Here is a 27,051-nt window from a genome sequence, read left to right on the forward strand (position 1 = left end):
TATTGTAGTAGGAAGGGAGTAATTCCTTGTGTACGTGTCTTTCTTTCAAAGTTTCATCTCTTCTGAAGCAGTGGAAAAGGAATATTGGGGAAAAGACACGTTGTAACTGACGTGTCACATACACACACGTGTGTGTGCCGAGAGAATCCGCGGTTTTCTTTCCTATTGTTATTCTTTTAGAAACGTGGTCATTTTGTTCGATCTTTGAAATGTTAATTGGTCGTATCTCCTCCTAAACCTATCAATTTGATCCGAACCCAACGTAATAACCAGCACGACAGATTAAGATTTTTAATTTGTTTAATTAAAAAATTAAATATTATTTTATTTTTTATTCCTAAAAATCATTTTTTCTCGTGTTGATTTTTTTGAAACAACAAATATGTTATACTGCTTCTAAATTATTTTATCTATTTTTACAATGAGACATGAACTCTTGACTTCAAGGAAGAAGGGTCACACCGGATACCGCTGCGTTAGAACCCATATGGTTACTAAAAATTCTCCTATCCAATTAAATAATACTCCATCTTTCCCAAAATTATAGTTAATATTTTGTTTTTGGTTTGTCCCAAAATAATAATCCACTTCTAAAAATAAATAACATTTTTACCAAAATACTTTCTCATTATTACTTAACCAACTAAGCATTTAATGAAACATTAAATGCAAAATAAGGATAAAACTGTCATTTTATTATATAAAGTTAGTGATAATTAATATTTCCTTAATATGCGTGTTTTTTGTTTGTGGACAATACTTTTGAAACAGAGAAAGTAATATGTTTAACATTTAATGTTCATTTAATGATATTTTAGTATGCTAACGTAACACGTGTCATCATTTAAATGTATAGAATGATTAGTAGGGAAAAAAAATAGGAAGATAATTAAATAGCCTAATGGCATATAAGTTTTTAAGTTCGTAATATTCGATTTTATTATTATTATTATTATTATTATTATTATTATTATTATTTTGTGTATTTGTTTTATTCATTAAAATCAAAAGTTTGTAATTATTTTTCAATTTTACCATTTTGCATATATCTGGTTCATTAAAGTCTTTAAGTTTGATTGAAACGTTCGGGTTTGTCTCTTTTTTTTGTTCATTAAAGCCTTTAAGTTAGCACAAATGTTCGGTTTTACCAAATAAACCTACAAAACGGATAACATTGAAAAAAAAAGTTACAAACATCCGACTTTAATGAATCAAAAATACGCAAAAGGATAAAACCGAACAATTCGGTCAACCTTAAATGCTTTTATGTCATTATGCCTACTTCTATCCATCTAACTTATTCGTTTAAACGGGTTGTCTTATAGTTAAAATTTTCAACCTGATTTCAACTCCCCAACCCATTTAAGTATTTCAAATATTATTAATTTGTATTTATTTGGTATTACTACGTGATGTAACGTCAGCTCAATTCGTCAGGTCTTGGTGTCATATTTGGACCGGAGATTTGGAGGTGGTGCCGCTAGCGAGTTTCCACTTAGATACTGTAGGGTGTGAAATGTCTAGTGGGAAGTCGAAATTAGTTTTAGTCTGTTTAGGTGCGAAGTCATGTACTTTGAAGTGTATGTATTTTGCAAGACACCTGTTGATGTCGAAGTCTAATGTCTAGTCATTGCATATTTTTTGTGCGTCTATAACACACTATAAACAGAGAAAGTATAGGAGTAGAGAGAAGCTTTTGCACGTTTTGTTCTTGTATTCTCTCTTTAGAAATCGTATACTCTTTAGACGATTAATGAGCCAATCAGATATTATTTATGATCGTGTTCTTATTGCTTTCGGTGATTGATTTCGTATTCTAAGCTCGATTTAAACACTCTTCAATTGGTATCAGAGCATGATACATTCGGTTAATTCCATTTTTCTCGTACTTTTTCAATATTTTTGAATCGCACTTTCCGATTCAAAGTTTTCCGCATTATTGATTAAGAAAACTTGTGTTAAATGATTGATTTGTTTCAATTCTACAATCAGTTAGTTAGATCAAGTGTTTCCTGATCATTTTCTGGTTGATTCTTCCGTTAGATCTATTTTCTGAAATAAAAAATCACTTTTGTCTGTACGAAAATGGCAAACTTTAACATGAACACGATGTCAAGTTTTTCTCATTTGCTTGGATCATCTACGAAGATTCCAATGCTTATACATGAATACTATGAGCAGTGGGCCGATCGGATGGAGGATTATCTCAACATCATCGATAAAGATCTTTGGAGGTGTATCACAAGTGGAAACTATCGTCCTTAAAGGCTTGAACAGGTTGGAACTGCTGGTTCTTCTGTTGATGTTGCTTTGCAAATAGATAAACAGAAAGAAAATGATAAGAAATGCCTTCGAGAACTATGTGGTGCTCTTCCAGCAGTAGTTTACAACTATGTTCAAAGTTGCAAAACCATGAAGGAAATTTGGGATACGTTGAAAGGGAAATATCAGGGCAGTGAGAAGACCAAGAAAAGTTTAGTGAAACAGTTCCTATTAGAATTGGGTGAGTTTAAGCAGAAAGACAATGAAACCATCGAGGTATACTATGATCGCTTGAATGATTTGATCTTTATGCGTACTCGTTATGGTGTCACTTGTTCGACTCTAGAATACAATTTGACTTTCTTGATGGGGTTGCAAAAGGAATGGAGGAACATAAGCTTGATGATCAAAACTCAACAGAGTTTTGATTGTTATTCTCTAGCTGATTTGTACAACGTTCTAAAAGCCCATGAAAATGAGATTAATGAGATTGTTGAAGAAGGTAAGTTGAGCTTAGGAGGACCATTGGCCTTAATGTTGAAAGTGATCGCCAAGGACTCTGAAATCGAATTCGGTGAACAAGAGGATGCTGAAGAAGAAGGGTTTTTGGTGAATTCTGAGGATGAAGCAGTGGCTTATTACTCGAATAATAAGTGAAAAGGTTTTTCAAAAAGCCTTTTAGTCCAAAGTACAAGAACAATAGTGAATTTAAAGCAAATAGCTCAATAGGTAAAGGTGCAAGAGTGGAGTCGAAGTAGGAGAAGAAGGATGGAAAGAATTTGATAGAGAAGAAGCCACTAAAGTTGAAAGGGGATTCGTGCTATGATTGCAACTATTGAATTGGTTCGAATCACTTGGCCAAAAGGGAAGAAGGAGAGGGTGAAAGATGAAGCGTACTACGCTGAGAAAATTGAGGAGTTAAAGGCATGGACGAAGGGACTCTCCTTGATGTCGAAAGGAGGAGATGAGAGTGATGGGACATATCAGATCTGGTCATCCGGGTCTGATGATGAGGAAATGAGGAATGCAACCCATGGAGCAATGTTCGCTTAATTCAAAGAGGATGATTCAAAGGATGAGAAGGTTACTGAAACTTGCTTTGTCTCAACTGAAGCCGACAAATCACCAATGACTACGAAGGTACGTAATCTTCTAGAATCTCTTAAAATCCCATCTGGTACTTATCATGCAGTTTTAATAGATTTTGATGATACTCTTTCTTATCTTAATGATATGTTGATTTCCATGGTTAGAGAAGCTCAACAATTGAAATCATTACTATGATATTCGAAATAATATGGAGGTTAAGAGGAGTATGATAGAGAACTTAGAGCTTCAACTACAAAAAAACTACAGCAAATAGGGATTTGGTTAGGAATGATAATGTTTTGTTAGTTAAACAAAGAAATATCTATTGTAACTCTACTAAACGATTGTATTCTAAGCTTACCGGATAACCTCATTCTTCTGATATCTGCAATGAAAAACATCGAAAATTATTACCATTCTTAGCTTATGAAATATAAAAAGTAGATGCTACTTCTTATGACTGTGAAAAGAAAATTTTTGAGTTTGATAAAGTTCCTAATTATTCGTACGCATATGGAATGTTAAAATTGATGTGTAACACCCATAATCTTGAGGACCAATTGTAAGGAATGAATCCCATTTTGGGGATTGGAACATGGCGTGTTAGAGGAACCAACACGACGTGTCTAGCTAAGGACACCTGTGGTTTTCATTAAGACCAACACGGCGTGTTGGTCTCTAAACACAACGTGTTGGTGTCTAAACACGACGTGTTGGTAGCTGGGAAGGAAACCATAAATTGCACCCTATATAATCTCCTTAAGCCCCAAGGGTTGGTCTCCTTACCAGCCTCCATTTCCACTTAAACCCTAATTCTTCCTTTAAGCTTTCTTGGTGGTGTTCTTGAGCCTTGAGTGGATTCTTGTGATTATTTGCTCATTTCCAAAGGAAGCTTTGAAGATGGAAGGTTCTTAGCTTGGAAGGAAGTGTAACACCGTAAATTTCAAAACAATTTTTCGCATTTTATAAAAGCATAATTCATTTAGTATTCATAAAAACATCAGTGTTTGAAACTCAAATCCACAACATATAAAAATCCCAAGATCTCATAACATAAAATCTCGTGTGTGTACTGATCAGGCCGGCGCCTTCCCGCGGTCATCACTAGTACCTGAAACAAATAACACCAACATTGTAAGCACAAAGCTTAGTGAGTTCCCCAAAATACCACACATAGCACATATTAGCCACTCGAGGCTATAACTTTGTGGGTCCGTGGACCCTACTCTGTGAACCCTCTGGTTCTAACTCTGTGAACCTTCCGGTTCCAACTCTAGAAACATGCACAACATAAATCACATAGAAATAATGCAGTACAACACATAACATACATATAGCATACAAATACTCTGTCACATAACTCTGATTACCTACTCAAGGTAAAGTATAGTGAGAAGACTCACCTCGCGTATCTCGATAACTCGCAAATCCCTGAAATCACTAGTGCTCGATCTCCCGAGCTATAGTCCTCCTATAACACAATACATCTCTAATTAACACTTTCCCAACTAAGGTTGACTAACCCTATCAAGTCAACACTGGTCAACTCTGGTCAACGGTCAACGGTCAACGATCAACTCAACTCGCCGAGTTTGGCGTGGACTCGCCGAGTCTCTACAGGGACCCGATTCCCCTGAGTCCCTTCCGACTCACCGAGTCACTTACCCGACTCGGTTACTCAAACCCTGGTTCGAAATCACTGAACAACCCGCACCAACTCGTCGAGTCTGGAAATGGACTCGGCGAGTGCATTCCATGCACAACCCCAAACGACCTTCTGAGGTCAGATCTGCTTCACTAACTCATAGATCCAGTCCTTCCAAGCTTATTCATCACGTAAAGTTCATGTCTTGGCGCTCATAACACACCTAATAACTCATAAATGGTGTTTTGACCTCACGCACAAAGACCCCAATCCAAAACCTCCATGGATTCATAAAAAGCTTGGACAAAGGGACACTCTGGACCTCCAAGGGTCCAGATCCAGAACCTAACTCGCTTAAGGGACCAAGGAAGCACTAGATCTATCCACAAAAGGGCTCAATAAGCCCTAAATCAACATGAACATCACCAAACAGATAATGGTTCGAAAAATAGTACCTCAAACGTGATGTTCTGGACCTCAGATCTTCAATAAGTTGTTCCTCTTGTTTCCCTTTGGCTATTGCTTCCTTTCCCTTGCTAGATGACACCTCCAAGGTAAACAATGGCTCCTTATCTCACTCCAAACGCTCAAGCTCACTAGGGTTTCACTCTGGGGACTGGTGAGCACAAATGACGGCCATAAGGCCCTTTAAATAGGACCCAAACCCGAGAAGTTAGGGTTTCATTAAACAACACAGACTCGTTGAGTCCACCAATGTGACTGGTCGAGTTTGGTCATTAATCCGGGTGAGAAATCGCGTCTCTACTCGGCGAGTCTTCGCACCAACTCGCTGAGTTCTTCCACAAAATACAAAATAAAATGAATAAATATAATACCTGAAATTCCGGATGTTATAATTCTCCCCCACTTAAATCTGACTTCGCACTCGAAGTCTCATTCCTGAAATAGCTCCGGATGCTGCTCTCGCATCTCACGCTCTGGCTCCCAGGTCAACTCGGATCCATTCTAATGTTTCCATTAAACTTGTACTAGAGGCACCTCCTTGTTCCTCAGAACCTTGATCTTTCGATCCACAATCGCGACTGGTCTCTCTGCGTAGTATAGGCTCGCATCCACCTGAATGTCTTCTAACGGCACTACCGCCGACTCGTCGACTATACACTTCCTCAACTGAGACACGTGGAAGGTATTATGAATCCACTCCAATTCCGCAGGTAGCTCCAAACGATATGCTACCCTGCCCACCCTCGCGACCACTCTGAACGACCCAATATATCGGGGCCCTAGCTTGCCCCTCTTCCTGAATCGGATCACTCCTTTCCAAGGAGATACCTTCAGGAGAACATAATCATCGACCTGGAACTCGAGCTCGGATCGACGTCTATCCGCATAACTCTTCTGGCGGCTCTGAGCGGTCAACAATCTTTGTCTAACCCGTTGTATCTGCTCTGTCGTCTGAAGCACAATCTCTGTGCTACCCATAACACGCTGCCCGACCTCTCCCCAGCAAATGGGGGTCCGACACCTCCTCCCGTATAACAGCTCAAAGGGCGGCATACCAATGCTCGAATGATGGCTGTTGTTGTAGAAAACTCTGCCAAGGGCAAATACGTGTCCCAACTCCCCCCGAAGTCCAACACACATGCCCGGAGCATGTCCTCGAGCGTTTGAATCCTCCGCTCACTCTGTCCGTCAGTCTGGGGGTGATATGCGGTACTAAAATGCAGCCTAGTACCCAACTCCTTATGAAACTTCTTCTAGAATCTGGAAGTAAAACGCACATCCCGATTTGAAACAATCGAGATCGGCACTCCATGCCGAGATACCACTTCCCTCACATACATCTCTGCTAATTTCTCTGCAGAAGAACTCTCACTGATAGCAAGGAAGTGGGAGCTCTTTGTCAACCTGTCCACAATCACCCAAATTGCATCGACTCCCCTAGCAGTCCTTGGCAATTTAGTGATAAAATCCATAGTAATCTATTCCCACTTCCATTCGGGAACCTCCAACGGCTGCAACTTACCATGTGGTCTCTGGTGCTCGGCCTTAATCCTACGGCAGGTTAAGCACCTCTCCACAAACCACGCAACATCCCTCTTCATACAGGGCCACCAATACTCTCTCATCAGATCTAAATACATCTTAGTGGCCCCAGGATAGATCGAGAATTTCGACCGATGAGCCTCTTCCATCAAAATGGTATGCGTCCCTCCCACAAACGGTACCCATATACGCCCCTGAAATGTCATAAGCCCCCGACCATCAGTAACGAACTCCGATACCAATCCAACAACTCGCTCTCTCTTCTAGTTCTCCGATCTCACGGCCTCAGCCTGTGCTCCACGAATGGCATCCAACACCGGAACCATCACGGTCAACCGCAAACATACATCCCGCAATGGGGCGCTCTCCGCCCTACGACTCAGGGCGTCGGCTACCACATTAGCCTTGCCCAGATGGTACATGATCTCACAATCATAATCCTTGACCACATATAACCACCTCCTCTGCCGCATATTTAGGTTAGGCTGATCCATCAAATACTTCAGGCTCTTATGGTCCGTGTATATCGTACACCGAACCTCATACAGATAGTGACGCCAAATTTTGAGGGCGAACACCACTGCCCCCAACTCTAGATCATGGGTGGGATACCTCGTCTCATGAGGCTTCAGCTGCCTCGATGCGTATGCTATCACATGCCCTCTCTGCATCAGCATCGCTCCCAACCCCAAGATCGACGCATCATAGTATACCACAAAGTCCTCCATCCCCTCCGGGAGGGCTAACACCGGGGCTTCACATAATCTTTGGCGAAGCGTCTCAAAGGAGGCCTGCTGCTCGGGGCCCCATGAAAAAACGACACCCTTCCGGGTCAACCTGGTGAGTAGCACTGCGATCTTAGAGAAATCCCTGATAAATATCCGATAATAACCTGCCAACTCTAAGAAACTCCTGATCTCGGAGGGTGACCTCGGCACCTCCCAACTCATCACTGCCTCAACTTTGGCCGGGTCGACCAATATCCCCTTCTGATTAATGAGATGCCCTAGGAATTGGACCTCTCGCAACCAAAAATCACACTTGGAGAATTTGGCATAAAGCCTCTCCGATCTCAGAACTCTGAGGATCTCCCTCAAATGCTCCTCATGCAGCTCTCTAGATCTCGAATATACCAAAATGTCGTCGATGAATACAATCACCGACCGATCAAACATCGGCCTGCACACTCGGTTCATGAGATCAATGAACACTGCCGGGGCATTGGTGAGCCCGAAAGGCATCTCCACAAACTCGTAATGCCCATATCGCGTCCTGAACGCTGTCTTCTGGATGTCCTCATCTCGCACCCTCACCTGATGATATCCAGACCTCAAATCTATCTTGAAGAACCAAGATGCTCCCTGCAACTGATCGAACAAATCGTCGATCCTCGGAAACAGGTAACGGTTCTTGACCGTCGGCTTGTTCAACTCCCGGTAATCAATACACATCCGGTGTGAACCATCCTTCTTCTTGACAAAAAGGATAGGCGCTCCCCACGGCAAGCTGCTCGGCCGAATAAATCCGTTTCCCAGCAGCTCCTGAAGCTGCAAGGATAACTCTTGCATCTCTGGAGGTGCAAGGCGATAAGGCACCTTGGCAATAGGCGCGGCCCCCGGAACCAAATCGATACTGAACTCCACCTGCCTCACGGGAGGCACACCCAACAACTCCTCTGGAAATACATCCAGAAACTCAACCACTATTGGAACCTCCTCAACTGACCTCGGCCTCTCTGAATCAACCCACGTATCCATCACATACGCCACAAAGCCCTTACAGCCCTGCTGTAGACACTGCCTCGCCCTAGCGGCCGAACAAAACGCTGACCCAGAACGTGTACCCTCACCGTACACCGTAACAACTCCCCCACTGGGGTCTCGTATGGTCACCAACTGTCGTTCGTAGTCGATAACCGCACCGAATCTGCTCAACCAGTCCATGCCCACAATGACACAGACATCACCCATCGCAATAGGAACCAAATCAATCGGGAACTCAACACCTAAAATCCCGAATACGCACCCACGGATCACCTCCGTGGCATATATCACTCTCTCGTCAGCTATGGAAACTCTCAGAGGCCGACTCAACGCCTCACGACTAATACTGATATGCTGACTAAAAGCCAAAGATACAAAAGACCGACTCGCACCCGAGTCAAATAACACCAAGGCAGGTACATAATTCACTAGAAAAGTACCTACGCATAACATAATATAAGCATAATATCTCAACATCAAAATAAATACACGAAAGAATACATACCAGGCACGACATCGGGCGCTGCACGGACCTCCTCCGCGGTCAACTGAAAGGCTCTCCCCCGTGCCCTCGGCGTCTCGGCCTTCACTGGACGACTCTCGGTAGCTCTGATGGCGGCAGAGGCAGATCCCTGAGGTGCTCCCTGAGCTGATCCCCGCAACTGTGGACACTCTTCCTTCCAGTGTCCGGTCTGGTTGCAGTGGAAACACACTGCAAACCCCTTTGGGCAGTCCTTGGCCATATGCCCCTCCTTGCCACACTTGTAGCAAGATCCAGCTCTACAAACTCCATCATGACCCTTGCCGCACTTTCCACAAGTGCGGCCCTTCTGGCTCCCTGATTTGGGATCAGCGGGCTTGGCCCGCTTGGCTGCCGGCTGGGACTGTGCCGGTCGCCGATCCCTCCCCTGAGACTCCGCCTCCTCCCTGGCCTGAGTCTCTAGCTCAATCTCCCTCTTCCGGGCATTTGCCTGAAGCTCGGAAAATGTCCGGTACGAGGAGTTCGCCATGAACTCCCGAATGTCTCTCCTCAAGATACTCAAATATCGTCTTATATGTGCCTGCTCAGTGGACACGTGCTCAGGGCAGAACATCGCCCTCTCGTGGAACATCCCGGTAATCACCGTAACAGACTCAGTACCCTACTTGAGGGTCAGAAACTCCTGGGCCAAACGCTCCCTCTCCACCTGGGGAACGTACTCATCTTGGAACATGGCAGTGAACCTCTCCCAGGTCACTGCCGCAAGCTCAGCAGGCGTAAAGTGCGCCGTCACAAACTTCCACCAGTCCTTCGCTCCCAAGCAAAGCTGGTTCAGTGCGAACCGGACTCTCAAATGCTCAGGAGGTGAGCAAGTAAAGAAACACCCCTCTATGTCTGAAATCCATCGCATAGCCGCCACCGGGTCCTGGGTCCCGTCAAACTCCGGCGGTTTTGTGTTGTTGAACTCTCGGAACAGCAACGCATCACCACCCTGCGGCCTCGCGGCAGCAATAGCTGCGGTGGCCGATGCAACAGCAGCCTCAGAAAGAGCATCATAACGCTCGTCGAAAGTCTCAATCAACGTGGTCTTAATAGACCCGAACATCTCTGGTATCTCTGCCCTGATGGCCGCAGCCACCTCCTCATGGATGATATGGCGGATCTCCTCATCACTGGCCCCACTGCTCTCAGGCATAAGATGTGTCCTCACCATGATCTACCTCTGAAATACAACATACGATAAATTAGAATCCATTCGAGCATAATCACACTTGACAACTCATCCCTCCTTGATCCTTGGCATTCCAAAGATTCTTACTTGGGCTGTACACCGCCCTGGTGCTTTCAGTAATACGGGCCCAATACTACTGTCCGCACCGTATCAGAATACACCCCAAGTCCTCCTCTTCGGATCCCAAGTTCCAAGTACTCTATTATGCATAATCCACTCCCTAACAAATCTCTCATAAGCTCCTCGCTGCTACCTACTCACTTTCAAGCATCTCATAGCAGCTCACCTCTCCCTAGGCTAAGGCATCACAAATCAAGCCACTCTAGTCCTAAGAGGAGTACCTAGCCTACTCTAGCATGGGAATACATCATATCAATATCATAACACATAATATGAGGGTATCTTGGGAAATCACCGTTCGGGCGCGGACTGATCTTACACACGACTCTGCTCTCCGTTTTCCAAAAATCTTTTACTCTTTTTGAAAATATTTCTTAAATCCTCAGTTTGAGTTCAAATACACCTGAAGGTGTACTCGAATCCCTCAAACCAAGGCTCTGATACCAACTTGTAACACCGTAAATTTCAAAACAATTTTTCGCATTTTATTAAAGCATAATTCATTTAGTATTCATAAAAACATCAGTGTTTGAAACTCAAATCCACAACATATAAAAATCCCAAGATCTCATAACATAAAATCCCGTGTGTGTACTGATCAGGCCGACGCTTTCCCGCGGTCATCACTAGTACCTGAAACAAATAACACCAACATTGTAAGCACAAAGCTTAGTGAGTTCCCCAAAATACCACACATAGCACATATTAGCCACTCGATGCTATAACTCTGTGGGTCCGTGGACCCTACTCTGTGAACCCTCTGGTTCTAACTCTGTGAACCTTCCGGTTCCAACTCTAGAAACATGCACAACATAAATCACATAGAAATAATGCAGTACAACACATAACATACATATAACATACAAATACTCTGTCACATAACTCTGATTACCTACTTAAGGTAAAGTATAGTGAGAAGACTCACCTCGCATATCTCGATAACTCGCAAATCCCTTAAATCACTAGTGCTTGATCTCCCGAGCTATAGTCCTCCTATAACACAATACATCTCTAATTAACACTTTCCCAACTAAGGTTGACTAACCCTATCAAGTCAACACTGGTCAACGGTCAACGGTCAACGGTCAACTCAACTCGCCGAGTCTAGCGTGGACTCGCCGAGTCTCTACGGGGACCCGATTCCCCTGAGTCCCTTCCGACTCACCGAGTCACTCACCCGACTCAGTTACTCAAACCCTGGTTCGAAATCACTGAACAACCCGCACCAACTCGTCGAGTCTGGAAATGGACTCGGCGAGTGCATTCCATGCACAACCCCAAACGACCTTCTGAGGTCAGATCTGCTTCACTAACTCATAGATCCAGTCCTTCCAAGCTTATTCATCACGTAAAGTTCATGTCTTGGCGCTCATAACACACCTAATGACTCATAAATTGTGTTTTGACCTCAAGCACAAAGACCCCAATCCAAAACCTCCATGGATTCATAAAAAACTTGGACAAAGGGACACTCTGGACCTCCAAGGGTCCAGATCCAGAACCTAACTCGCTTAAGGGACCAAGGAAGCACTAGATCTATCCACAAAAGGGCTCAATAAGCCCTAAATCAACATGAACATCACCAAACAGAGAATGGTTCGAAAAATAGTACCTCAAATGTGATGTTCTGGACCTCAGATCTTCAATAAGTTGTTCCTCTTGTTTCCCCTTGGCTATTGCTTCCTTTCCCTTGCTAGATGACACCTCCAAGGTCAACAATGGCTCCTTATCTCACTCCAAACGCTCAAGCTCACTAGGGTTTCACTCTGGGGACTGGTGAGCACAAATGACGGCCATAAGGCCCTTTAAATAGGCCCCAAACCCGAGAAATTAGGGTTTCATTAAACAACGCAGACTCGGCGAGTCCACCAATGTGACTCGTCGAGTCCGGTCATTAATCCGGGTGAGAAATCGCGTCTCTACTCGGCGAGTCTTCACACCAACTCGCCGAGTTCTTCCACAAAACATAAAATAAAATGAATAGATATAATACCTGAAATTCCGGATGTTACATGAAGATCATTGATCCATAATCTATCCACTTCTTGCGGTCTCTTTGAGGTATAAGTTTGCATCTTGGCTTGTGTATGATTAGATCTATTCATGGCTAGTGTATTATGATTTTGGTATCCTTTTTGGGTCTTTGGATGAGTTGAGTTGTTTAAGGGCCTTTTCTTTCAGATATGGGTTTGTTTTGGTATCCTTAAGCATAAAGGTGCAAGCTTTATGTGAGGAATGGTGTCATGCATGCTTCATGTCCCCTTTTAAGTCTTTTTTTTTTTATCTTAAGAGATTTATTTACTCATATATGGACGTAAAGTTGGCAACTTTACATGATAATCCATCTTAAGGAGATTAGATCTATGTTTTGGAGACATGTCTTTAAGGATTTAGTGTTTGTTGGTTAAGTTGTTGAATCTCGAGCAAACACGGCATGTTTGAAAGCCAACACGACGTGTTGGCTAGGGATTTCCCGATTATCTAGATGATGGAAGAACACGGCCTTTCCAAAAGGCAACACGACGTGTTGGGTCAACATGAATTGTTGACCTTGACTTTGACTTTTGTAGTTGACTAGAGTTGACCATTAGGTATTTTGGGTTTGGGCTATCTTTTGGGCTGGGTTGCTTGGGGCATTTTTGGGCCATCTAAGAACAACAATTTTGGAGTAGGGAAAAGTTAATGGGCTTTAGGGTAAGGCCCATGTAAGGGTTTGGGCCTAAGTTGGAAAATTGGGCCATAAGTGGACCTTGGTTGATTATTTGGTGTGTGGGCCTTTGATTTTGAGTTTGGACCTTAGTCTTGGACCAAACTAGGTGAGGGGTAAATGGTATTTTTACCCCATATATATGGATTATTGGTTTTGGTTTGGAGCCCAATTGTTAATTGGGTGTTATTTGTTTGATAGCTCGTGGGTTTTAGTGGATCAGCGGTCAGAGATTTATTCATGGGTTCAGCTTTCGAGGTGAGTCTCCCCAGTGTTTTATGGGTCGAAGGCACCAATGCCGACCCATTTTGTTTATGTATTATAGGAAGACGTGAGGGTGGCCCTTGGAATTTTATATGTAAGACCTGTATGCGAGACCAGATCTAAACTCTGACAGATAATTAGTTAAGTAGTGTTGATTGTATGCTAGTTGTCTTTGTGATGCTTGCATAGAAGACCATGAGGTGGCTCCTGGAATTTGTTTATAAGACCCATGGTTTTGGCCCCCATCCTGTCAAGGAAGACCATGATACGGCTCGTGGCATAATGGCAAGACTATGGATGGCACATAGCACTTTTTGTTGATTACTGGATATGTATGATATGTATGGCTTGTTTGATAAGTATGGTATGTGGTATTTGAAGAACTCACTAAGCTTTGTGCTTACAGTTTGTGGTTTATGATTTTAGGTACTTCTGGTTTAAAAGGGAAGGGTCCGGTTTGATCGCAATGCATACACCCATGTTTTCCGCAATACATCATTTTGGGAATGAACTCTGATAATTGTTTTATTTTGAAGTGCTTTTAAATGCTTGAATAAAGGCTACATGAGTGTTTCGATTATAATAAAAATGAAATTTTTACCCTATGATTTTCGGGATGTTACATGATGAACGCCTAAATGCTGATGAACTTGTGCATATAGTTAATGAAACTGTAACTAAAAATGAACAAGTTAAAATTTTGAACATGACCAAGAATTCGACATTAGACTCTCAATATCGAAGATGATTCTGATAATATCCGTGAAATTAAGGAGGAGGAAATTCTTTATTGTTCTCAGTTATATGTTATTAATTTCAATTCGATGGCAGAAGGAAAAGAAAATTGTCATGATTTAATGGCGAAAGTTAGCAGTGATCAACCCTCTACATCGAAAGTTTGTGATCCTTTTGATCAAGTTGTAGTGGAAGATTATGAAAGTGATGAGGATGATGTTTTGAATGAAACACCTATTCCTTGAGTTGTTGAACATGTATATGAAGAAACAAAGGAGTTCGAAAAGGTGTTGAAAGACAAAGTTGCACATTATCTGGAATCTAATTTAGTTTTCTATCCATCATTCAAATGAACTGATGAGGTTGTATTTCCAAACCAAGTGCTTGTCACTTCTGGAAATGGTGACAAGGTGAATCCAGAAAAAAAATAAACTTGTTAAAGAAGATAATAAAGATGTTCAAAAAGAAGGTTTCTATTTGAACCAAAACACAGTTGAAAATAGTCTGAACAAAAACTCAACAACTTGACAAAGACAAAAACCAAAATGTGTTTGGGAAGTAATAACGGAAAAATCAAGCGTTGTTAATCAAACCAAAGAAATTGTTTTGAAATCTCAAAAGACAAAAACACAAGTTTACAATGAAAGTGATCAAAAATTTGTTAGTGAGGAAGGTATTTCGACTACAAAAGCTCGAAACAAAGTTTATTGGAAAAATGTCAAAGAGTTTCAAAACTAAAAAGTTTTTAAGCAAAAATCAACTAAACATGATAGGAATTTTTCTCAAAATAAGACATTTGTTCAAACCAAGCCATCTCAAAAGCAAAATATTTTTTTAAAAAGTAAAACTCATGTTCAAAATCAAGTTCGATCTCAAAATGTTCAAAAACAAGGAAATGGAAAATTTGTTCAAAATCAATGTTCAAGAAATTTTGGTCCAAATCGTGAAAACGAAAGGTTTGCTCAAAACAAAAAACAAAGGAATCTTGTTCGAAATAATGAACAAAGAATTTCAATCCAACTCATGGTCAAAGACGTTTTCAACGAGGACAAAAATAATTTCAATCAAAACGTTATTGGTTATAATCAATATCAAAGTCGCTTTCAAAATTTACCAAAATCGTCTTTTCCAAAACAAAAATTTGAAAAATTGGATGTTCAAGGATAAAAAATGAACCTTTTAAGCCCACAAATCCACACTTTCCAGATCCTGAGTTGAAGTAGAAAGTGAAAGCATCTTTTATGAAAATAAGAAGTAATTTTGATAAACATCAATCATTGGCTTGAAGGTAAAGGGAAACAATTTCAGTTGGGAAAGTACTCTCAAGAGCAAATCAAGTATGCTTACGAGAGCTACTTAAATGATTTGATGAATGGTAGTTCATCGTCACAGGAGTCGAATGCATCTGTGAAAAAGTGGAAAGAAATTCCCAAGAAGAAAGTTGAAGGACATCAAAGTGAGGATGGAAAAGGGAAAATCAATGTTGAACCTTTCGCATTGGATGATTACATTTCAATGCCCAAATATGTCGAAATTGACAGTTTAAAGTCAAAGGTTTGAAATTGGGTATTAGGTTCATCTTTTCATAATGCATTTCAAACTAATGTCTAAGGACCTAAAAAGCCTTGGGGACCTGAATTCTTCTAAATGATTGCAGATACTATGTGACTAGCAATATGATGAGCATTGGTACATTGATAGTGGTTGCACTCGTCACATAAATGGGGGAATGGAGAATGTGCGATACTATCGAAAGCTAGATAATGCAGGAGTAGTGAGGTTTGGCAATAACAACAAATTCAAAGTCAAGGGATATGGCAAGGTGACGAATGGAAAATTCATTGTGAATAGAGTGGCATATGTCGAAGGCTTACAACATAATTTGATAAGTGTTTTACAACTCGTTGTGGGCACTGGTAATCAAGTTGTGCTCGATGAAGAAGGAAGTGTCATCTCTAACAAAGAAATGAAGAAAATTCTTCTTAAGTCGAAAAGAAAAGGAGACATGTTCACGCTCGAAATGAAATCTATTATTGGTGTTCCCTCTGTATGTCTACTATTGAAAGCTTCGTCAGACCTTAGCTGGTTATGGCATCGTCGTCTCTCCCATCTAAATGTCAAAAATCTCAATAAGCTGGTTTTACATGATCTAGTTCGAGGCTTACCTATGTTAAAATTTGATAATGATTCGTTGTGTGCTGCTTGTGAACAGGGAAAGCAACATATACAAGGTCATCCAATAGTCATCGATCCTGAGATCTTCGAACATTTAGAATTCCTTCACATTGATCTATGTGGACGTTAGACTGTTGAGACTCTCAATAAGAAGAAGTACATATTGATCATTGTTGATGATTTTTCAAGGTATACTTGGGTTTTATTTCTTCGTCAGAAATCTAAAATTACTCAAGTGATGATTGGTTTCATCAAAAACATTAAGTTGAGTTTGAGGAAGAAAGTTCAAAGAATTAAGAGTGAAAATGGTTCAGAATTCAAAAACCAAATTCTTGATTCATTCTTGGCTGAATTGGGAATTTCGCATAACTTTTCATCTCCTTACACATCGCAACAAAATGGTGTAGTTGAAAGGAGGAAGCGCTCTCTATGCGAATCTGCAAGAACCATACTGACATATGTAAATTTGCCTAAATATCTTTGGCAGAAGTTGTTTCGACAGCGTGTTTTACACAAAATCGTTCTTTTATTCATCTTCGTTTCAACATCACCCCTTATGATATTATTAACAAATTATAGCCTAATGTTAAATATTTCATGTTTTTGGATGCAGGTGCTTTATCATGAATCTCAAGGACAATCTTTCTAAATTTAAGTCAAAAGCTGGTGAAGGAATTTTTTTGGGTTTTTTTTGCACAATTTTGTTGCATACCGGGTGTTAAATAAATGAACAAGAAATATTGAGGAAACTTTCAATCTTACTTCCGATGACTATCACATCAAACGAGTCGAATAGTCCATCTTACAAAAGCCAATCATTTCTGAAACGAATGACGAGTCAGAAATTATGAATTATTATGATGTTGACTTTGACTTGATTTTTGGTATTCCAGATAGAGCTATAGATGTTGATATCCATGCTGTTGACAATTATATTCCTGAAGAATCAAAGCACTCAGATGATTCAACGGTTACTAGGGAAGATGATGTTCTCATTCTACCTCAACTTCACAAGTGAATGTCGAACACATACCGGTTTCAATGGGTGATCAAGTGGAGGGGGAGCACTTGAGTTCAATATCACATGGTCATATTCACGATTCAAATGTTTAGGGGGAGCTAAAGCGACCTACATATCCATTCGAGGGGGAGCATATGCAGAAAAATGATGATGTCGAGGGGGAGCATCTCAATTCGAATCCATTAGTTGAGGGGGAGCACTTGAGTTTCATGATATTGTTGATAATTTTTTGAATGTAGGTGAAGGTTCTGAAACAGATGATGTATTTGAGGATGCGCCTTTAGATTTTGACCCTGCATATCTACCAATGGATATATGGACACGTAGTCATCCAAAGGAATAGTTTCTTGGTGATCCACATGTTGAAGTCATGACACGAGCACAAATTCGAGCTAAGAATGAGGTACTTAATGTTCATCAAGAATATTGTGTGTTTAACGTGTTTATTTCGAAACTTGAACCCAAAACAGTAAAGGTTGCATTAGAACACTTAGATTGGGTTGATGCAATGCAATCTGAATTGACAGAATTTGAACGAAACAAAGTTTGGAGCTTAATTCCTAAACCAAAGGATGTTTCATTAATTGGGTTTAAATGGATTTTTAAGAATAAGACCGATAAAGAAGGTAATGTGACTCGCAATAAGGAAAGATTAGTTGTTAAAGGTTATTCCCAATAAGAAGGAATAGATTATGAGGAAACATTTGCCCTTGTCGCAAGACTCGAGGTTGTTAGAATTTTTGTTACTTATGCATCACATAAAGATTTCGACGTATGTCAAATGGACGTCAAATGTGCCTTCCTGAATGGTGTATTGGAGGAAACGGTCTATGTCGAACAACCACCGACTGTTATGTTTTAGATAAGGCAGTTTATGGGTCGATACAAGCACCTCGTGCCTGGTATGCAATATTAACCAATTTTTTGAAAGTTGCTAAATTTAAACTAGGATCAGTTGATCCCACATTATCTCGAAAGGAAGTTGTGAATCACCTGATGCTTGTTCAAATTTATGTCGATGATATAGTTTTTGATTCAACTGACCCATTGTTGTTAAAGGAATTTGAGGAGCTTATGAAAAGCAAGTTTGAAATGAGCATGATGGGAAAAATTAATAATTTCCTGGGTTTACATATTCATCAAAGCAAGGAAGATATCTTCAAAAATCAAGAAAAATACACGTGCAACCTTCTTGAAAGATTTGGGATGACGAATAGCATAAAATTGAAAGTACCGATCGTAGTTGGAACACTCTTGAATCCTTCGTTGGAAAAGCCAGCAGTGGACTTAAGTACATATCGAAGCATGATAGGTTCACTTTTATACTTAGCTACGAGTCAACCTAATATCATGTTTGTTGTGTGTAACTGTGAAAGGTATCAACTGAACCCAAGAGAACCCCATCTTAATGTTTGAAGAACATCTTTCGCTATCTTAAAGGGACAGTTTCGTTGGGTCTTTGGTATCCTTCAAAGACAGGATTCTTTGTTCAAGATTTTTCACACGCAGACCTAGGTGGATGTCAACTGGATCGCAAAAGCACAATAGGTAATTGTCAATTGTTGGATGGGAATCTTGTAAGCTGGCAATCAAAGAAACAAACATGTGTTTCGATTTCTACAGCAGAAGTAGAGTATATGGTTGCTGCAACTTGCACTTCTTAAGTTATCTGGATTCAAAGTCAACTGTGTGATTATGCAATCAATATGAAGAAGATTCATTTATATCGTGACTCACAAAGTGCTATTCGTATCTGCCATAATCCAGTCCAACATTCGAAAACCAAACACATCAATCTTCACTATCACTTTATCAAAGATCATGTGGAAGACGGGAACATAGAGGTTCATTTTGTGAAAACAACAGATCAAATTGCAGATATATTTACAAAACCTTTAGATGAGAAATCATTTTTAAGGATTTTGAATGGTTTAGGGATAATCGAAGAAATCTTCGTTCTTGGTTTGTCTTGATAGAAAAGATGTCAATTTGGTTAGTGTGCTACTAAATAGTTTAGAGGTTACTGTTCATGATTCAACGTTTGCATATGTTTGCTGACAAAATTCTTCTAAATCATTCTGACCTCAATTCTCTCTGTGGGGGAGAAATCTGTTCGATATACAATATCTTTGGGAGTTGCTACTTCTTACATTGAACGTCACTGGTACCACTTTATTAGTTTGTTTTTGTTTTTAATTTTCCAAAACAAAATTCCAAATATATATATTTTTTTATTTTTGCCTTTTATTTTCAAAAAAAAATCAAAAAGATTTTCTTATTTTTTTATATTTGTTTTTCAAAAACTAAAAATTCAAAAAGTTTTTCTTGTTTTTATTTCATATTGTGTTTAACCTTTAATGGCTCATTGTAACAACATGTTGTGGTGGCGAATTCTCAATGATCATATTCAAAAGGGGAACAAGTATTAATGTACTAGTTAGAAGTCCCTAGAAGCATGTTGTTGTATGTTGACCTCAAGCCTCATAGACTTTATGTGTTCGAAGCCTTAATGGATCTCTCACTATGCGTGTTCCTTCCCAATCAAGCTATATTCACATTAGTCAAAGAGCTACCTTTCTCTTCTCATATTGAGTAAACATATTTCTGCAATGTCCATATCTTTCGCAGAGGTACAATGAGTTTCTTTAACCAATCTTTTTCACCAACATTTTCTTCATGATCACACACATCACTATATATCCTCGACATCTCTAGTAGAAACCAACCAGAATGCAGATATTGCAACAATATGTGTTTATGATCCTGATTCATTCTTCTGTGATGGTGGTGAAACCCAACAATCCCAAATACTAAGGCATTGATGGTGAACATTCTTATTCAAGATTATTATGAAAAACTTGTTTTAGTACCATTTTTGGTATTCAAAATCATATTCCTTTCGTCATGCGTAATCTTGACAAAATGCTCTATCACCAAGACATTTTTGCCCAACAAGATCCAAATCTTAATTTTTTTTTGTTTGGAATGTGATTTTAGTATGAATATCTTTGTGAATTCTTGTTACTTCAAAACTTATCCAACCTTACTTGTTCTTGACTACACTGGTTATCCAAGTAATTTTGTTCAATCAACTCACATTTATGTTAAGTTATGGTATTGAGAAAAATTGAGTCTACCTTCGAAACTGATAGTGAAGAGGCCCTTCGATGCTCCTTGATGAGTATTCGATTGTACTTCATAGGAAACCAGGCATGCAGTTCGTCATCTCTCTTGATGTCGAATGATGAGATCTTTTCCCGGGATCTAACTGCTTTCGTATCAAATGCTATTTGATATCACTAATCGCACATTATTTTTAAATTTGATTCCTAATATTTCTTTGGCACACATTTTCACTGGAATCCTTAAGGTTTTGGGTACTACCAATTTGCACTACAAGAAAAAGACCCTTTTACGACGCGCAAACCATGACACTCATTGATTTATGTTACGTAAAAGAGAGTGACATTACAAAAGTGTCATCTCTTCAAAAAATTTAAGGTTTAGGTTACACATTATTGCGTGCCCTTAAATTAGTGTCTCATGTAAAAAAACTTAAAAACACGGAGGGCACTTTATCTAAAGTGTGCGTCCTCTGTGAATGTCGCTTTATGTTTTTTACTCAAAACGCGCGTTCTTGAGGAAATCCTCCTAAAATTCTAAAATCCTTAAAATTTCTAAAATTTTGAAGTACCCCGCTTTCCATTCTCTTCCGTAGATCTCCCTTCATTCTCTCCCTCCCTTCTCTCTGCAAACCCTAAGCCATTCCATTTCCACCACCATTGAACCCTAAAAACTCTCCTTATGTTGGGGATAAACCACCCCGATTAAAGGAAAAATATCATATCGAGGGTTCCAATCGCAATATGCCTACAAGAACTTTTTGGAGTCTAAAAGCCCTAATATCATGTTGAACTATGGATTTTGTTCATTCGGAGCTTGATGCTACGGAAACAAAATGCGACCCAGCTTACCACGAAACCTAAAAATAGCAATAAAACTATGGAGGAGAAACAGTTTGCTCTTCTTCCGATCAGATTTGGTTCAGGGGTTTACTTCATTCGATTAGCTCAAAAAAACCCTAGAAAAATCCAAAACATCATCAACAATAAACATACATCTTCTGCTAAAACTCACAAACGACCTTGCCTCTCTAATCGGGCAACCTCGTTCTCTATTGAAAACTTCGATATGTCTAAGTTATCATTATTTGACGAGGATGGTTCCCGATCGCCTTGAAGCTTCGAGAGAATCCATTGGATGGATAAGAAGAGGCGAAGACATGGATCAACGTGTGCTTCTACATCACAAGTGAGTCACCTCTATGCTTATTTTTCCTGAAATTCTCAATTCTTGTGCTCTTTTCAATAGTAGGGGAAGCTTTGGGGGTTTTAGTTTATGTTCTCTTCATGGGATGGATAAGAAGAGGCGATGCAGAGTTTGTGCGACTCAAGGTATTGAAGCTATAGGGGGTTAGAGCCAATGGAATGGGTATGTTGCAGGGATAACTTCCTAGTTCTACAACGTGTAATGGTTTATCATTGCTTAAAACTCAAGAGTATCCCTTTGGATGTAGGGAGGATTTTGACGCTGGAGGTGATTGAGATAATGGGGTGTAGCATCTCCACTAATCCATCTGCATTAAAAATCAAAGAAAAGCAAGAGAGTGAAGGGAACTTCTTCTTGAATGTCCATGTAACCAACAATGTTTCAGGAAATCGCTAAAATGAGCTAAGGAAATTTTGACATTCCCAGGTTAGTATCTTTTTTTAATACAAACCTGCAAACTATTTAAAGCTTATTGGCCAGACCATTCATATTCACCCAATCACTCATTTACAAATGAATTTGGTTTTATATTATTTTCTATCATGAATTATGTTTATTTATCTACAGGGTGAAGATAACTCGACTGGGTTCGGTTTCCAAATGACTAATCCTGCTTGTGACATATTATGTGGACGTTATATACGAAGCTTATTATTGCTTATCCTAAACAAACATCTTCATGGTTAGTGCAAACTGTTTGCAAACTGTTTAATGTTGTTTTTCTAGTAGTGGGAATTCTATTTTTATGTAGATTTTGGTTGTGCACACCAACTGTTTGTTGAATTGCCACCCTGATTCATTTATGTTATCTTCCTGGTTAGTGCCTCTTCTTGAAGCTTATTATTGCTTGTCCTAAACAAACATCTTCCAGTTTTACAACTATTGTTTATATCATTATGCAGTTGATCCGGTCCTGATTTTGTTTATGGTTTCATCTCCAATGAATGATAAATGCTTGGTGTTGTTCAAGGCTGGAAGTGCCCACCACAAATGGTTGACTTCATCTCAAGTTTAGGGTGGAGTGCAAACAACGAATCTTTTGGTAAAGTTGATTATGGTAAAGTTGATTTCACAAGCTCCAAATATACTATACTTTATTATATGCTACCAATCAAGGTTAAACTTATGGATGCAAGTTTTTTTCATATTACATATTTATGGAGGATATATTGGATAGCCATGTAATCTCAGTTCTATCACAGGTAAATTAAATGGAAGATTGGCATGTTTATTTTTCCTTTTATATAATTCTCGATATTTCTTGGATTTTTGACATTCAATTTATAATATAGTTGTATATTTGTACTGAATTGAAAGTTGTTTTCATTTACAGATTGTTTAGACCTGCCCTAAAGATTTTTTTGAAACAAAAGATTTTGCATATCAGGCAGCTGAACTTTGTTTGTCCTTCATTTTCAAGTTCATACAAAGATAAACTCAAAACCATGATCTTTTGTTGCTTTACCTATTTTCATATTTAAATTATAATTGAATTTATCAATTTTTTTGATTAAATTGCTTTGTGTCAGTGCTGATATAACTTCATCCAATCACTCAAACTAGGAGGATAAAATATCTCTGTATCTTACTTCAGCAATCAATCTTACTTCAGGATGAGGCCACAGGTTCAGATACAGAGAAGAATATATATGCACTAAAAGGCAAAGAATTACTTAATTGCCTCCATGAAGTTAGTACACTTCCTCAGGTATTTGTTGTGATGGAACTGTTTTTAATCTATTATTCTAAAATTGTTGAGATTTTAAATAACTTATAACACCGGTTATCAACCATTGATTCTTGTAATTAGATCACAAGCATCTAAGGAGAGCAGGTTGTTCTTATTAGTCATAGGCGGCTTAGGATAACAGAGATGGTCAGTGAAGATCCCCTTACTGTCCAAGTGGATCATATCAAGGTATAATCACATCATATCCTAAACTATATGGAATCTAATTTCATCATTATTATACTCTTTGGTGAAACTTGAATAAGGATTTTCTTTGTATTCCAGGATTTACCATACAGCAAGGATGATGATGTCCAGGGGCAGATGCCTTAAGGGGCCATTGTCCCCCCGTTTTTTAGCATTACCAGGAAGAATACAAATGATTCTGGTGGACAGACAAACAGTGATACATATGAGGAGAAAAGAAGATGCTAGAACTTAGGAGCATGAAACGATAAAAGCAAGAAATAGTTTGGCAGATAGTAGCAAAAGTATGGTAAATCCAACGATTGATGATTTGCTATTTTTTACAAAACACGAGATGAGATATTCTGCGATTTGTAGAGACATGACGTGCTGCATAATTTCTTTGATCTTCGGCTCCTCCCAAAGATCCAAAACGCCAAAAAAAATGAAAATTAGGTATTTGTACTGGGTTTGTTTTATTGGGCTGTTGGGCTAATTCAATTCATTTAACTTCGTTACTCCTTTTTTTTTGTAAAGTGCTTAGTTTAATAGGTTATTTGAAATTATTTTTATTTATAGGACTTTGTCAAAAGTTTGTTTATTGTTTTCATTTATTTATATCTCATTTGCTTTATTTTAAGTTTTTTAATGAGATAGTTATTAAAAAAATAAGTTGGTTACTATTGTAATTACTAATTAGAGACATTTTTAAACGCTAAAATACATTTTTCTGAGGTGGGGGTTTTTTCAAAAATAAAAGTAAAATACATTTGTCTGATTTTGTATCAAATTCTTTTCAATATTTAGTTGACAACTTTTAACTGTTCTTGTTTTATGCAGCAATAAATCCCATTCATCAAGTTCCAGCTATAGTTGATGGACGCTTCAAGCTGTTTGAGAGGTTCTTTCTATTTCTTAACTCTTATCTAAAATCCTTACTCCTTATGCTTTTAACATTATATGGATTCATAAATGTTGTAAATAAAATCTATTAAACGTTGTTATTTTGGAGGAACAGCAGATGAAGTTCATAAAAAATACTATTAAAGGATAAAGAATTTACAAGTATGTATTATTTGTAATTGATTTTTCTCTTTTATTAGTTGGTTATTCTTTGTGTTGTGTGTATATACATATATATATATATATATATATATATATATATATATATATATATATATGAATGCATTGCAGATAGTTAGATGTTAGATATTCTAGCATAATACTTATCAATTAAGGGGTTCAAGTATCAAAGACTTGATGGAAGTACAAAGGCTGAGGTGAGGCATCAAGCTATAGAGCATTTTAATGCATCTGGAAGTGATAATTTTTGTGATTTGATGATGCAAATAGCTATTATTTGAAGCAGCAATGGTACTATGAAGGAGCACCGGTACCTGAGGTTCAATCGCCAGGTGGACTTGGGCCAGAACTGCCAGGTGGATGTAGGTGGGAGTATATTCCTTCAGCAGATTCTGGACAAAGGGGCATCATCAACAAAGGATGGGGTGGTCTTGGTATCTGTAAGTAATATATATATATATATATATATATATATATATATATATATATATATATATATATATATATATATGCTTCGTTTATTTTATCTTTTATATCACAACTTTATTTTTCTCATTTTACCCTTTTGTTGCTTATGGAAGAAATCAAAACTGATGTAGATAAACTTTTTGTCTCTTCAGTAACAGAGCCAAGGGATTTTGTATACTCGTTGGACAACATCCCTCATGACTGGCTTTTCTTGCAATGTGCATCTGTGGTGAGTCATTGCTGCTGCTTTATTTTTCACCCATAGTAGAAACTTAGTTACATTTTTGTTACACATAATAGCAATGTACTTACATTTTTTATTTTTTATTTTTTATTTTGTAATTGTAGGTACACCACGGGGGTGCTGGAACTACAGCTGTTGGACTAAAATCTGCGGTAATTTTCCTTAACAACTTGTTATTTTATTTTTACCTATAATAGCAATCTGATATTATATGTGGACTTTCAGTGCCCAACTACAATTGTACCTTTCTTTGGTGACCAACCATTTTGGGGAGAACGAGTTCATAGCAGAGGCGTAGGGCCGCCATCCATACCAGTCGATCAGTTTAACCTCACCAAGTTGGTTGATGCAATTAAATTCATGCTAGATCCCAAGGTAACCAACTCCCTTATTGTTTATTTGCTAAATGCAAGAAACAACAATTTCGTTTTTTTTTCTATTATAACATTGTACCTTGAAAAGTCCACCCAGTTATATTTATAGCAATGAAGATTACTTTGTAATATTTGGAATACATTGCTGTAACTATGTAAAATCTAGAAAGTTGAAAACCAATCTGGACAGAGGAGTACAAAACTTAAAACCTCTTTATATATACATCTATACCTATATATCTTTTCAGGTGCAATGGTTATGTGAGATGTTGAAAACCAATATGGACAGAGGAGTACAAAGACATGAAGATGAATTTAGAAACAGGGGAAATTCCTTTGGATGTAACACTTATCCTGCGAAAAAAGGAAGAAGCTTCTTTGTATGTTATATCTCTACAACAACTATTTCTTCTTCGCTTTTATTTACAACTGCAGCTAACCATGGGTATTTTAATGAGTAACAAGTGATTCTAGACAGTCCCTACAGTTTCAGAATCTAAATGAGGAAAAGAGAAATATATAGATAGATGTTTGTGTGTTATTTTAATGAGTAAGATATTATTTTTATTATTATTCTACCTTTAGTTGTGTCTTCTTAACATATGCAAATTGAAGAAATTATTGATCCACAGTAAGTCCATGGACTAATTGTTATGCTTATAATGTGTTTTTGGATTGTCCTGTAGGTATCATCTCAGCTTCTCATTAATTTGGTGTATTATTTTGGCAGGTTGATCCTGCTACATGACCAATAATGATCTCTAGGGTCTGCTAGAAGGATTGGAGATTGCAGTTAACCTATATGGCCAATAATGAACTAGTTCAACTATTATTTGTTGATGACTTTCATCTCTTTCACATTTGATGTAATACATTTGTCTACTATTAGAATGATTATTTGTATGACATTAACTTTTGTATATGAATTTTTTTTTCTATTATGAAACATTAAATACAAATTTAATTTGAAAATAAGTAAATCTATAAATAATATTTTTTTAAACATAAAAAATTATGATACGCAAAAATGTGTGTCATCTTCATTTATGACATGGCCTTTCTTAACAGGGGCTTTCTTGATACGCATTGCGTGTCATTAACACGCGCGTCGTAAGGTTATGACATGCGAATGCGTGTC

Source organism: Lactuca serriola, chromosome 1 (genome assembly GCF_051521515.1).
Source record: "Lactuca serriola cultivar US96UC23 chromosome 1, Lser_US96UC23_V15, whole genome shotgun sequence".
Taxonomy (NCBI): Eukaryota; Viridiplantae; Streptophyta; class Magnoliopsida; order Asterales; family Asteraceae; genus Lactuca; species Lactuca serriola.